The following is a 16,064-nucleotide window of genomic DNA, read 5'->3' as shown; positions in this document are numbered from 1 at the left end:
TTTTTGTTATCCTGTTTTCTCTTAATCCCCTTCATTTTGTATTAGAGGCCCATGTTCGATTCGTCGTCCCTTTTGAGGTTCCTTCTGAGCCATAAGTCCTATTTTCTCTTAAAATCATTTTGTATTAGAGCCCCATGTTCGATTCTTCGCCACTTTTGAGGTTCCTTCTGAGCCATAAATTCTATTTTCTCTTAAAATCCAAAAGTTTGAGCCCATAACCCACATATTTTTCGCGACAAAGCATGGTACAGTTGGTCAGGTTTTAGTCATAGCTTCTTGCTAATATATTTCTAAAAACATCTCCCATCTAAAGTCTGCTAAAACTAGCTTCAATAACCCTATACTGGAAGTCAAACTTCTTATTTCTCTCTTTTTCCTCTCCCTTCTTTGTTTGTTTTACATCTGTTCACTCTTCTCCCCTTCTTTAGCCGCCCCCTATTCTGATATCAGAGGGGCAGCAGAGGGAACAGGAAAACAAGCATTTACATCTAAAACTTGATGAAGTAAAAATATTTATGGGGAGCGTTCTACCAATTGAAGCATAGGAACCTCCTCAAAGAAAAGATCAAAAGATTCCAAACTTGCCCTTGTTTTGTATTGAAAATGAGGAACAATAAAGGGCATTTCAGTATTTTGACCCCAAGCATGGTTGGCCGGGCTTGGCTAACCCAGTTGTCTTGGCCTTAGTAGAGCGTGGGCCACATTAAGCGCCGGGCTAGGGCCAAGGCGGCCTGGCCCGTCCCTCGTTTTTTTCTTATTTTCTATTCCATTCTTTCGTCATTTGTTTCTGGCTTGGCTCAGCCCTAAAGGCACAAGGACCAGGGTACTCTAATTAGGATTAGTAGTTCCACATTACTAATCCTAAATAGAGTGTTCTTTATTAGTAATGAGCAACAATAGAGAAGCATTTTTGTCATTTAGTTAGAGCCACTTTAAGGTTAAACTACTAAGGGAAAAGTTTATATAGAGCTGAGGCTTTGAACAATCAAATTTGAGCCTACCTCAAAAATTTTACTAGAAGTGGTTGTTTTGATGGCTAAATATTTTCAAATTGATCATTTCGAATTGGGTAGTTCATTTATACCAGTATAGGAAAAATTGGGTGGTTCCAATTGGAACTGCCTAACTAGATCGGAACTGGCCATTTCGGACGGTTTTGGTGAACCGGACGGATATTTTTTAAAAAATTAGATAAAATCCCAAAAAATAAGGGATTTTGTTTGTAATGTATTTTTTTAATGTTTTTCATCATTTTGGTTGAAAATTGTTTTGCCCATTAATACTTATTTTTATATTTTTCCATCTTTTTAAAAAAATTTAAAAATACCCTTGGATACAAATCAATTATTTAAAATATGTTTTTCATTAATTTTCAACTTCATTTCGATGTGCTTTGTTTAATCATACTTTAAATATACTTTTTATATTTATTAGATTTTTTTTGTACTGTTTTTATTTTTTTAACACTTTTGTTACCCGCAAGACTTATTGTAAAACTGATAGGTTTTATCAGTTAGTATCGAATAACCGCTTTGGCCCCATGTCTGGTTAACCGTTCCGATTCGATTTTTCTAGACTGACTTATACAGCCAATTTAAGTCTTTCTCTCTCTCTCGAGGTCCAAGTTAGGTTGACGTAATTTCCATCCACCCAATTTACATCTTCCGTATTGGGACCTAATCAGGAGTCCTTGGTTTGTGGATCGTCCAAGGATTTCACATGTTGAATTGGGTCCAAGGACCTAGTCATAGATCCAACCTGGTGTATCCACTTTCAGTGTAAGGGACAGATAGGGCTCAGGTCAACCTGGGAAACTAAGGGTAATAGGACCTACGCCGAACATAGGTTGAGCTTAACAAGACTTCATAATGAACCTGTTTATATAGTCAATTTGGGTCTCACTCACTCTCTCGTTTGGAGGTCTTGTATGGGTTGACATGACACATGACCATTTACACATTAGGTATTAGGTCTTAAGGCGTTGGGTCTCCTTTGAAGTCAGACCTAGAGCCAATGGAGCTGCTTCAATACCTAAGGTACATGGTAAGTCTTCTTGCTTAGACCTAACTTATGCTGGGTTGACTGAGTGAACCTAGGTTTAGTGAACATGGATCGAAAAGAGAGCTTGGTCGATCCTAGAAGAGCTCTAAATGGATTGAATATGTGTTGAGTTGGGTTGCCATCAAATTTACATGGTAAGTTTGGATCGCCTCGCTTCGTATGCCACTCTGTCTCTTAATGTAAGGTCCATTTGTTGGAAAATATGGTCTATCAAGTCCCTTCTTTTAGGAAATTATTTCTCAATAATGTTATTAGCCGCATTGTAATATATGTGAAATTTCATGTGATTAACATGAGATGATGCCATCTACTCAAATCTTTTTTTGAGCTTTAATAGAATGTAGTTGGAGGAAAAACCGAGTGTTAATGGAGGGCAAACCCAGTGGTATGTTTGGGTGCCTTGTGAGAATTGTTCTTCATATGTCATCGATATGTAAAATTTATTTAATTTATAACTATCTTTTATCAAATTATAGAAATGTTTGGACGAGATCATATTATGTGGAGCTTTAATAAAATGTAGTTGAAGGGAAAATCCAGTGTTACTGGAGGGTGAACCCAGTAGTATGTTTGGATTCCTTGTGAAAATTGTTCGTCCTATGTCATAGATATATATAATTTATTTAATTTCTAACTATCTTTTATCAAATTTTGGAAGTAACTAGTGGACAAATGACAATTTTAACTCATACCATAGGTTTGGTGACAACTTTTTAATCCTAATTCACTGCATTAAAGGGAATTAAGTTAAGAGTTACACTTGGATCTCAACTCCTATAGACCATTAATGGGAGAGTTACAAAATTGTGTGTTCCCTATAAAATGAGGTTAATCCTAAAAGAAAAAAAACAAGAAAAGAAAGATGAAAAATTATATGGGGTGAATGGTCTATAGCAACGTTTTAAAAAACGGATTGGTAAGCCGGATCGGCCACCTAAAAAATCAAGTCGGATGGGGGATCGACGATTTGGATCGAAGAATTAGCCAATTTTAACCAAAAAGGAAAAATTCCTTATAAATCCCTAAGTGCCAGTTTGGATGTACCCAAAATTGGAATATTTTTGGATTGATCCAAAAATCTTGTGAAATAGACTTTGAACCGACAACCACAAAATTTTACTAAATTTCTAGATTGAAATAAAAAATAAAGCAACATCAAAGTAAAAGTTACCTTAAAAAAATTTCAAATCAGACTTGAATTTTTTTTAATGAAAGTGCAACTCTCTTACCCCAGTGCAAGCCCCCCACCCAGCTCTCTCTCATTACCCATGACCCAACAAGGCGACAACCCAACTCTCTCGCTCGCTTCGCTCTCTCTCTTGAAAACCCAAAAAACCAAACTCTCTGTAGCACCATGCTACTCAACAATCTCTCTCTATCTAACAAGCTCCTTTGGTGCTGCCAATGGTTCAGTGGCACCACACATCATGCGTTGCAGAATCCAAATCCGTGGTGCCCCTTCAAGGATGAAAATTATGAGGCTACACAGTCTACGTAACCGACTGCAATGGCTTTTTCCATATTGCAAGAGATCGACCAATTAGAGTGGTGCTGCTGCTGGAGCACTCTTGGTCAGATTGTGCCATCAACAACACAAACCCCAAATTTGCATGGTCGGACAAGAACTTGCAGCAACCTTCACCTATGAAAAATAACAAAAGCCGTCTTTCAAGTTTTGAGCTTCTTTTCTCTGTAAAATAGATGCACCTTTGCAAATCATGGCTTTTTATCTCCTCGTAAATTTGACCCTTTAGTGTCCTCTCTCCAAAAGAAAGAGCTGAGCTTAATGGTGTTGCTCCAAAAGAAAGGGCTGAACAATGGAGGTTTTAGGGGGTAATGGCCTTTACTTTCAAGCGGGTTTTTTTTGGGTTTCATGGTTCTGTTGATTTTTGGGGGTTTCGGGTGGGAGTTTTTCCAGGAGATTTTGAGGTGTTTAGCTTTTAGAGAGAGAGAGAGTTGAATGGAAGTTGATTTTTGACTGATGGGAGGCATAGAGAAAAACCTTTTGGAATGGCAAGATAATTTTGGAAGGATAGAATGCAAAATCTGCTTTTAGTATTTTCACACACCATCCAAACAGTCCAGCAGGATAATAAAAAAAAGATGATTATATAAAAAAACTTACAAATTTTTTCAATGTAAGGGTTTTTTTTATTTGACATCCAAACTGGCCCTAAAATTAGTTTATCTTGAAGTTTTTTAAAAGAATTAAGGGTGGTACATTATATTCATTATTTTGCAAATATATGCAAATAGGAAGACGTCGTTTCCTTGTCTGTATGCCTATTAATGCTAATTTTGATACAATACTTTTACAAAAAATTTAATATTAATTTCATGATAGTAATTGTCGTTTTTTTGGTTGATTTTTATTTGAAATACACATTGGTTGGACCTTCTCTCTCATACTCACACAAAAAAGACATTGGACATCTCTCTCTCTCCATATTATTTATTGTGAGAATTATAATGTCTTTTTCTGATGTAGAAGTATGTATAATTTGGTCCAATATGTATAACATGAGACATATCGAACATTGTTTTTGGGGAAACATCTTTATACTTCCCCTATAGCATAGAAGATCTATGCTTCCCCTATCTAGCTGTCCAATTTTGATCAAGAGTCGCTCACTGTTTGATCTTAGATTCGATGTCTCAAAGTATTTTATTTTTAGTTTTTTTAATCAAATTGTATGAATACGAAATTTGGTATGTTCCATCTTCTCATTGGGGCACACCTATAAAAAATATTAAAAATAAAATTACGATAAAATATAATGACCAAAATACCCCTTAAAAATTTCAGGGGTAATTTGGTCATTTAATTTTATCATAAACATTCGTTTCATATTTTTCATCAGAACTAGTTTGATAGAGGATTGGACGTACAAAATTAGTGTCAAAATAATTTATAGAAAAAAATGAAAAATAAATTAGTGTAGAGATGTGACATTGTGATTGGGGCAATCTTAACCCTCCATTCAAATGGACGGTTGGATAAGGGGAAGTATATAAGTTTTATGTTGTAGGGGAAGCATAGAAAGCTTGCCCTTATTTTTGTACATATTGAACATTCCCTCTTTCATGACATATTTATGGTGTGTGTTTCTGTATATTTGAGTTTAATCATAATTCGCTAGCTCCCATATTTCTTCCATTTCTTTCATATTGGCATTGTTTTAAGGGAAAATTTCATATAGAACCCTAATTTCTCATATTATTACATGGTAGACCATCTTTTTGTTTTTCTTTGAAGTGGCATAAAGAAATCCGTAAAGGTTTCACCGTAGCCCCTTATCTCTAGTGTCTATGCATAGTCATGGTATTTATCTAAAGTGTTTATGCAAATAAAACTTTGATATCATTCTAAATGATATGGTGCAATTCAAATCTTAGAACTCTTTTTAGGTTCACTATCATCTATAATAGTAAGGGCATCGGTCCCACTATTGACGTAGTTACCAATGCTTTCTATATTAGGTTCATAATTTTCTATATTTTCATTCGCTCCTTTGTTTTTATCTAACTCATGCATATCTACAAGAATATGTTTGCCTATTTTGATACGTTTTTTTAATAACATGCATCTCTAAACTCAACCTATAACCCTTAAAGGTATCAGAGTACCCTATGAATAAGAATTTTCCAATTTTAACCTGTAAATTGGATTTCTTATGGCTTGGGAAAAGAAATTGAGCATCACAACCGCAAAATTTTAAATGATCCACTAGTAGTTTATGTCTGGTCCATAACTCATAAGGTATCTTCTCTTCGGATTTTGAGGGAATTCATTTTAAGATATGCATAGCAGTTAGCATGACTCATCATTGAGCGTACCATGTCCATAAATGTTTGGTTACGCCTTTCAGCAATACCATTTTGTTGAGGTGTGTGAGACATGGTCTTATGGTGTTTATCCTATTACCTTTACAAAAATCATCAAACGAAACATAACAATATTCCCCTCCCTGATCCATTTTAAGGATTTTAATTCTTTTGTCTAATTGGTTTTAAACTTCTAATTTAAATTATTTGAGCATATCAAATTTACTAATTAGATTAATATAACCAAATCTTGAATAATCATCAATGAAAGAAATAAAATATTTGATAACCTTGTGTGGTTCCATATTAAGTGCCCACAATTATCAGAATGAATAATAGATAATAAATCACAAGATCTAGTCACCTTATCAAAGGTACCCATATTTCTTGATAAACATGGTTCACAATTTTGAAAATCTATTTTTTTTCATTTTTGGAATCAAATCATTATTAACAAGTGTAAAAATTCTATTTTTACTAATGTGACCCAAATGCATATGCCATAAAAAATTCCATCATAATACATATTCAAGTGTGCAGAAGAAAAATAATTTTCATTTATTTTGTCAAGCATCTACATATATATATATATATATATATATATCCTCGAAGATGAATTTTCATTTATTTTGTCAATCATATACATATCCCCTCAGGCTTTCCCCCATACAATGAGTTTCTTGAATCTCAATCGAAACCTTCTAATCATTGAAATGAGTTTCATATTCCTTAGCATCAAGACTCCTGGAATCAAGTTACCACGTATTGAAGGAGCATGATGAGTGTCAAAAATGGGTAAGAAATTTCCATTTGGTATGGCCAACTTATAAGTGCCAATACCCAATACATCAAACTTGGAAGCATTCTCCCTAGAGACTACATGCTCTCCGGCTTTGAGTTCTTTAAAATCTACAAAGCGCTCTCTAGACTTGGATATGTGTTTAGTTTTGTTGGGGGTGATTTTTGGACATTTGAATCTCAGATAAAGTACAAGAAATCAACAGATGAGATAAATATGCAATTGAATAATCCTTAAGCACATGCAAACATAATAGACATAAAGACCTTATGGATGGTCAATTGGTATGATATTTGTGGAAATAGCTCAAACATTATATCAAAAGGACTAATATAAGGAACTTGCCCTTATATTATACCTCAAACATTATATCAATGTTTGGTCCCTTATGGACATGGTGCACTAAAAGATGAGTCATGCTAACTTGTCCTCAACCTTTTGTGGTGAAGTGTTACATACTGCTATGCATATCTTAAAACGAGTTCCCTCAAAATCTGAAGAGAAGATACCTTATGAGTTATAGACCAGACATAAATTACGAGTGGATCATTTAAAATTTTGGGGTTGTGATGCTCAATTTCTTTTCCCAAGACATAAGAAATCCAATTTACAGGTTAAAACTAGAAACTTCTTATTCATAGGGTACTCTGATACCTTTAAGGGTTGTAGGTTGAGTTTAGAGATGCATGTTATTAAAAGAACGCATCAAAATAGGCAAACATATTCTTGTAGATATGCATGAGTTAGATAAAAACAAAGGAGTAAATGAAAATATAGAAAATTATGAACCTAGCATAGAAAACATTGATAACTACATTGATAGTGGGACCGATGCCTTTGAACTTACTATTGTAGATGATGGTGAACCTAAAAGGAGTTCTAAGATTTGAATGGCCATATCATTTAGAATGATATCAAAGTTTTATTTGCATAGACACTTTAGATAAATACTATGACTTCGTTTGTCAAGATACTCTTGAACCTTTTTGTCAAAAAAAAGATACTCATGAACTTTCCAATTACAAGGAAGCTATTAACTTTGATGAATATGGTTTTCTTGATTAATGCTATGAATGAAGGAATGGATTCCATAACTAAAATTATGTGTGAGAGCTGGTAGATTTGCCTACTGGGAGAAAACCATAGGTTGTAAACTTATTTTAAAAAGAAAACTCAAGGCTGAGGTAGTTTAAATAAATATAAATAATGACTTATTCCTAAGGGTATAACCAAAAGGAATGTACGTATTTTATTGATTCTTATTCCCCTAGAGCAAAATTTCATTCTATTAAAATTTTGATTTCTATTGTGGTTATTCTTGATTTAGAATCGTTTCAAATGGATGTTAAAAATGCTTTTCTCAATATAAGTTTAATGAAGAGATATACATATTACAACCTGAAGGATATATTGTTAAAGGCAATGAAAGTAACGTGTGCAAGTTAATCAAATTGCTATATGGATTGACATAATCTTCTAGAAAATGGTGTTTAAAATTTCATGATGCTATTAAGAAACTAGGTTTTGTTTCTAATGAAAGTGATCATTGTATATATGCTAAGATTATTGTTCTTTATATGTAGATGATATTTTAATTGCTGGCAATGATATAGATATGATCAATGAAACAAAATCATAGTTGAAATCTAATCTTGAAATGACAGATATGGAGGTAGCATCATATGTTATCACAAGAGCATTATTTGGAATATGCTTTTAAAAAGTTTTAGATTTATGCAAGCCGGTCTCCGCCTTTGTAGATAAAGTGATCAACTATCCATTGATATATGTCCTACTAATAATAATGATAATGTGAATAAGAGAAATGTTTCATATGCTTAAGCAATTTGATGCATTATGGATGTTGTGTCGTGCACTAGACCAAATATATGTCTTTCTATTGGACTTGTTAACATATATCAAAGAAACTCCAAATGTGTATATTAGCAAGTAGTAAAAAAGATATTGAGGTATATCTAAAGAACAAAGACATACAAGTTACATTATCAAGGGTCTTATTTTGATGCAGATTTGGAAAGGGGGGGGGGGTGTGGTGATTATGACGATAATAAATCCATAATAAATCCATTTCAAGACTCATTTTCACATTTCGTTGAGGTGTTATATCAAACAAGATTACTTTGATTTATCTACATTGAAAGCATAATACATGGCTTCTAGTTTTGCATTACAAGAGGTTATCTGGTTGAGGAATTTCCTTATGGAAATATTGGAATGCCTCGCCATTGATCCTATAAATATATCTTATGATAATCTGGTGGCCAATTGTTGTATCAAAGATTTAAAAATACACTATATTTCAAGCATATTCATAGGAAGTATCACTAGATTCTAGATGTGCTGAAATATAGAGATAGAGCCATTTATTACTTACCTTTGAATGAAACGACGACAAATCCATTGACTAAGGCCTTCAGCAAAAACATATTTGAGAAACATGCAGCAACAATGAGCCTTAGATATGTCTAAGCAGGAAGAACATCCAAGAATGATGCATATAACCTTATTGGTGGGATATATAGAAATCCCATGTGGATAGTATGAGGCAATGCTATTGATGTAGGACAAAGTTATTTTTATTTTTAATTTTGTTCAATTTCAAGATATGTATATTTTAATTTTAGTTTGAAGATTTTTTTTTTTGGATTTTTAAGTTTTCTTGGGATTTTAGGGATTTTTCTTATTTTTTTTATATTTATTTATTATTCACAGGTATTGTTCACAAATATTGCTCACGCATTAGTTTTCATAGGGGTACTTTTAGAATTTTAGTATTGTTTATGGGTATTTTAGAGCTTTACATGTTTATTTGGATCTTAAGTTAATTTTAGGGTTTTATTGATTTGTAGAAGAGTGGATGTCACATTTCGGGAGGTTTATACTATTCAGAATTATTTTATTTTATAAAAAGAGAAAGTTCTTTTCTCTTGGCTTGATTTATAACCATGCTTTTTTTCCAAATTATTGATTTTTATTATTTAAGATTCAAGAAAATGGTGGATTCAATTTCCTATCTTTCCTTCCTACATCAATTTGGTATCAAAGCATAATTTGTAGACAGTTAGAGATTCTGATGGTAGGCCGTGGACGCTAACAATAATGTTCCCTAAACGAAGAGGAATTTATAAGGATAGATACAAATTGTGAGGGATTTTATGGAGAATGAAGCGCAAATCAAAGTCTTAATTTTGAGAGGAAACAGATTGATGGCGTGTCAAACTACATAAATGGGTTTGATGTGTGATGGCATTGACGGGAGCATAATTTTGAAGAAGAACTTGAATAACACCCTTCTTCTCTCTGTGATTTGCACGAAGAGTTAGGTGAAGAGGAAAGTGATAGAAGACCTAGACACCGAGAGTATCACTCTAGGATTTTCAATTTGAAGGATGACACTTTTTATTTTGACAAAGGTTGTATAAAAATTAACAAGTTGTATATTAGGATTTGCCACCAATCTTCGATACATATGTAGATGAAGAACAAGATCTTGTAGGAGATCCAATATATAACGATGGTTAAGATTTCATGGTTAAACTGATCTTTTCATGAAGAAAAACATGAAATTCTCCAAGATATTAAAGTGGTGGAACATTTAGGAGATTTAGGGCAATCGAATCAAAGTCGTGTGGCGAAAACATGGCCTAGTAAAAAATTTATTCATTGTGGCCCTAGATTTAGAGAGTAATGAAATAAATGTCAACAAAGTATATAAAGGCTAAAAAATTGAGTTTGGAGTATCTTACATGATTTTTAACTAGAATTCAAGGATAACCTCATCATTATCATCAGAGCCTTTTTTCACACTAATTGGAGTTGGCGATATAAATCTTTGCCTACAAGTCTACTCTATCAAGGGCCATACCCTTAGTGAAGCCATAAGTCCTTATATATTTGCTCACTGCTTCCAACCATGTCCTTTTGGGCCTACCCCTTATCCTTTTGAGCCTTCCACATAATCTAACTCGCACCTCCTAATAGGTGTTGTACTTGGTTTGTGCTACACATGACCACCCCATTTAAGTCTACTTTCACTTGTCTTATTGCGTATTAGTGCCACACCTAAATTCTCTCGAATGTATTAATTTCGAATTCTATTCCTTCTTGTTTTGCCACTCATCCATCTCAACATTATCATCTCGGCTATACTCATTCTATAGGTTTATTATTTCTTGATCGCTAAACATTCTGCCCCATGAAACAAACTTACTCTCATAGATATCCATAGAACTTGCCCTTCAGCTTCATTGGTACACAACAATCACATAAAACTCTAGTTGCCCATCTCCACTTTGCCCACCCAGCGCTAATTTTATGTATGACATCTTCCTCAATCTCTCTATTTTCCTGAATTGTTGACCCAAGATATCGAAAGCTTGTCATTTTTGGTATTTCTTGGCCGTAAAAAATAGTTGTTCTTGATAAATTTATATTGATTCCTCAATACACATATGAAGATCATTTTCTTAAGGATTTCTTCTTACCACAAATAATATTTGAGCCAACAAAAAAGAAGGTTGAAGAAAGTGCTTTTGATGCTAAATTATTATTATCACATTTTAAAACTTGAGAACTAGTTTTCTCCAACCAAGGGAGAATGATGCAGGATAAAATTATTCTTAATTTCATTTTTATTCAATTTGAATATATGTATATTTTAATTTTAGTTTTAAAATTTATTTTTAGGATTTTCAAGTTCTCTAGGGATTCAAGGTTTTTTATTTTCTTTTATTTACTGTTCGCAGGTACTGTTCATGTTATTGTTCACAAGTGTTGTTCACACATTAGTTTTAACAAAGATATTTATAAAATTCTAGTATTCTTTAGAGGTATCTGTTGGGTGTATTTTAGTTACATACAAGACTAAATACAATCTAACGAATGCTTGATAAAGGTTGAGATGATTATAAGACAAAAGTTATAATGCATGTCAGATAAATGTCTTAATGGTGAATAAGCTTGATAACCTAAAACCTTAAAGATATACCTTGGGTTAGTCATACTCTAGTCGTCATACGAGGCTAAGTATATTCTAATTGACACTTGATATAAATATTAATAAAAGCGTGAGTTTTATAATATACACTGGATAAACTGTCTTAACCAACGTTGGATAGAAGAGATATAAAGTTCGACAAGCTTAGCCTTTGCAACATGTTTCTTAGTTCTCGTACGATACTAAATGCATCCTAACGAACACTTGATAGATTGAAGATGTCAAATATATAACAAAGTCGATAACACACGCTAGATAACTGTTTTAACATATGGTTGATACGATACAAATACGGTTCTTGATAACACCTGCTCAGATATGCCCCATGATATGAAAATATGATATGAAAGATGTGATATGCCCAAGATTAGTAAAATGAAGGCCCCTATATGCCTTCGAAATCCTGACTCGTCAGTTAGCCTCTATATGTTCTGACTCACAACCAATAACAAATATGATAGATCGCCAGTTAAGCTTGCTCAAGTTCAACTTACGGCCGATAATAAAAGATATGAAAGCCATCTCATTGGGAGATAAGTTCTAGGAAACATACACTCCTAAGGTCTGATATGCATATCCATGTGATATGTGGAGCAACTTAAAGCGGTTTGATATACATATTTTCTTGAATCCATCGGTAGTTACACATGTGCATCATAACCTATGGTCTATAACAAGAGATCATGAAGACGTTTCAATTTGAGGAGAAACTCTGTGATACATATACTCCCATGGCATATATATGTCTCTCCACTGGATACTGTAGGAGTTTTGGATGAGATGTGATATGACTCTTTTAACCTATCAGCTAAGAATATAGGGTTTTAACAGATGGAGCATAAGGGAAATATCGTTATATGTTGATATATTGAGGAAAATCGCAAAAGATATATATGTTGAGGCCTCATATGCCTTAAAGTCCAGGAGTGATATAACTTGGGCAATATTTTGACTTGGCTTAATCCATGTTCATATTCACCGTCAGTTAGGATATGCCCTGACCAGTACCCCAGAACTTCATTTGGAATTAAGCTAAGGCTCTCAAGGCATATGTTCGAGGCATCATAGCCCTTACCCTGAGGTTTCGTACTGCCGAAAGTCCATTTAGTCATCATCCTCATAGCCCGATAGTTGAAGACTTAAAAGCTTTATGCTCCGTGTGTTACAACCAAGATGATATTCGGTAACTAAAATGAAGATTTCTCCTTCGATATGGGGAATTTTCTCATGAGACTAGAACCATTGGATTCTTGACTCATCGCTTTATCATCCATTAGAGGTATAGTATTGACCGATTTATATAATGGAGGCGGTTTCATTCGCAATTCACTGTTATTGCTGACACAATTTTCAGCAAAAACACAATATTTTGGAGGGACCATATCTCTCTCATTTGAATTCCATTTGAATTGAGACCAAGATCATTGTGTTCGTCTCTGACTTTTCTCTCGTCTCTTCAAATTTCATGATAAGAGGATTAGTCATTAGAGAGAGGTTGAAGAAATGTGGAAACATGGCACAACTATGTTGCTTAGTCAGTTGCCATATGATAGAAGGTAAAATATCAGATTCCTGGTTTTGCTCCCACAATATCTCGGCTGGATCTGGAATCAGAGTGTTTAAAATTTGAACGGCTCAAGGAGAAGTATCGACTGAGAAGGGTGATTACCATTAGGAGATACCTATGCAAACATATTAACTCATTTTAGTCCATGAAGTCAAACAATAAGATCATCGTCAACAAAGAGTAGCATGGAAAGATAAATACAAAAGAACAATAATGTATGAAGATAAGGATAAAGATGATAAAGATAAAAATCAATTTGAAGGGTGTAGATTAAAAGATTACAACTTCATGATTATTAGTTGAAGATTAAATCTTATCAGCTTATGAAAATTTTATAAACTCGTCTCTCGATTAGAGAGGGGTTTGCAAATTTTGATAAGACACTTTGGGTTCACATTTTTTAAGGTGGATAGACTAATCCTAAGAGTGAAAGGAGTGAGTGACTCATCTAGGACACAAACGAGATATAATCCTGAAAGATACATATTCTCTGAAGGTGACTCATATAAAGAGAGAAAGAAGATTATTTTATGCGATTCACTTGAAGCCCGTTCTTGAAGGAATACTAGACTTGAGGATTAGTATCCCTGCGTGGAATCATAGGTATATGGGCCAATATACCTTTTGATATTGTTCCCTCTTTTGATGTGCCTGAATATTTTCTTTCATAGAAACAAATATATAGGTTCAAGACTTTAATTAAGGGTATTCAGCCAATTTCCTTTTTTATGGCTGATCAGAGGATTAAACCTTTAGAATTGTTTATGTTCCCAGTATACGATATAAAAAGTCCTGTGTTTCTATGATCTAGAATGCATGAGCAAATTTAGCCTTGAGTCTAATTTTTTTTTATCATTTGTTTGGAGCCTAATGTTTATTTAAACATCCTAATCAACTCTAACCATCACATTTTCAGCCAATATTTTAGAGTTTTAAATATTACTTGGATCTCAAGTTAATTTTAGAGTTCCTAGGCTTATAAAAGGTTGAAGTCACATTTTAGGAGACTTATGTTATTTGGAATGAATTTTATTTTATAAAAGAAGAAAATTCTTCTTCTCTTAGCTTGACTTTTTTAGGTACCACGTTCTATGAGGGAAGGGCACCAATAAAATTTCCTAATATAAAGGGCTATAAAGTAAGCACAACCCATTGGGTTGTTACGAGTGGATAACCACTACGTGAGAATCCTAGAGATTCTAGGAAACAAATCAGGACTTACTATGCAAGTCTTCAATCCCACATGAAACCCAATGTGAGAGGCTAAAAGTCGTTAGGGATTCCATCCTTTATGTGTGTCTGTGTGTGTGTGTGTGTGAGAGAGAGAGAGAGAGAGAGAGAGAGAAAATCTCATTCCACATAAAAAGCCCACATATAGGCTAGGGATATTTTGGAGAGATAGAAAGAAAATGAGTTTTTCTTCTTTTGGAGTTTTCCTCTTATCAATGCATCAGAGAAATACAGAGTCTTCTCTTAAATAAAAAAAAAAAGAGAGAGAGAGAGTGATCTTCTTGTTAGAAAGAAGAATAAGAATAGAGAGAGAGAAACCGGCTAGAGAAAAAGGGAAGAGAGCCTTTGAGAGAGAGAAGAGCTTCAAAGAAGGGAAAAAGAGAAAAAAAGTCTCTAGAAGAACTAAGAGAGTTTGCCTTTGGATGATTTTGTAACCATTATTTTAATAGTAGATTTGATTTCTTTTTCCTATGAACGTAGCCTAAAAATATGAATCACATAAATTTGCTCTTAGTATTTATTTGATTTATTGTTCGTTTTATTTTCGCTTATATGCACATGCACATTTTGGTGTATGTTGTTCTATATTTGGGTTCCACAGCACGCATCGACAGTTTTGCAAGAGGGCTCGATCCAGTTAGACCAACATATTTACGGTTGTGCTTTTCTCTATAATTGTTAACTTTTACTTATTTCAAGTTAAGAAAAAAGCGAATTCAATTTCCAACATTTCCTTCTATGTGTATGATTCTAAAGGGCCTTCATATCAAGTAGGAGATGCTACAAAATGTAGCCTATTCGGCCCTTTCTCTCATAAATATTTTTCAATAATAGCCAGCATCATCATGATGAGGCAATGTCAACATGAGAGACTAAAAGTGGTAAGGGATTCCGTCCTATCTATAAGAGAGAGAGAGAGAGAGAGAGAGAGAGAGAGAGAGAGAGAGAGAGAGAGAGAGAGATTGACATAAAAAGCCCACGTATGGGCTAGGGATCTCTTGAAGAGATAGAAAGAAAATGAGTCCTCTCTTGTTTTGGTATGTGCCTCTTCTTAGTGTAGCAGTGAGATACAGAGTGTCTTCTTTTAGAAAGAAGAAGAAGAAGAGAGAGAAAGTGATCATTTTTGTAAGAGAGAAGATTAAGATGAGAAAGAAATGGAAGAAAGTCTCTGAGAGAGAGACAACCGTTAGAGAAGGGAAAACCTAGAGAAAGAAAATCTCTAGAAGAACCAAGAGAGCTTACCTCTTGGATGATTTTATAACCATTATTTTAACAGTGGATTTGATCTCTTTCTCCGGTAGACGTGGCTTGAAAAGATGAACTACATAAATTTGGTTTCAGCATTTATTTGATTTATTGCTTGTTGTATTTCTACTTATACACACATACATGTTTTAGTGTATTTTGTTCTGTATCTGGGTTCCACCGCACGCACCAGCAATTTTGCAAGACGGCTTGATCTGGTGAGCCTAATAGATTTACATCCATGCTTTGCTTCATAATTACTAATTTTCACTTCTTTGAAGTTCAAGAAAAATGGTGTTTTCAATTTCTAACATTTCCTT

This window comes from Amborella trichopoda, chromosome 11 (assembly GCF_054954075.1).
Source record: "Amborella trichopoda isolate Santa Cruz 75 chromosome 11, AtrichopodaSantaCruz75HAP2 v2.0, whole genome shotgun sequence".
Lineage (NCBI taxonomy): Eukaryota > Viridiplantae > Streptophyta > Magnoliopsida > Amborellales > Amborellaceae > Amborella > Amborella trichopoda.
This window is presented reverse-complemented; position numbering follows the sequence as displayed.